The following is a 235-nucleotide window of genomic DNA, read 5'->3' as shown; positions in this document are numbered from 1 at the left end:
GGGCGACAAACAGCCCATAACGCTTGGGCTGGGCTCCGCTACGTTCGTGTCAAGTTTCAAAGAAAGCCAAAGTCTTTGGCAAAACAATGGAGAGGGACCGTTTATTTGTCTTGGTTTGGGTGCCACCATACAGTAAATATGTACACTCTTCCTTTCGGAAAATTTAGTGCTGTAGCATACCATATCTGGTCACTTCCCTTTGCTGCCCAGTCTCCAGTTTGCGCACGAAAGCTGC

Source organism: Pyricularia pennisetigena, chromosome 6 (assembly GCF_004337985.1).
Source record: "Pyricularia pennisetigena strain Br36 chromosome 6, whole genome shotgun sequence".
Taxonomy (NCBI): Eukaryota; Fungi; Ascomycota; class Sordariomycetes; order Magnaporthales; family Pyriculariaceae; genus Pyricularia; species Pyricularia pennisetigena.
The sequence above is the reverse complement of the archived record's forward strand: the minus strand, read 5'-3'. Positions refer to the sequence as shown.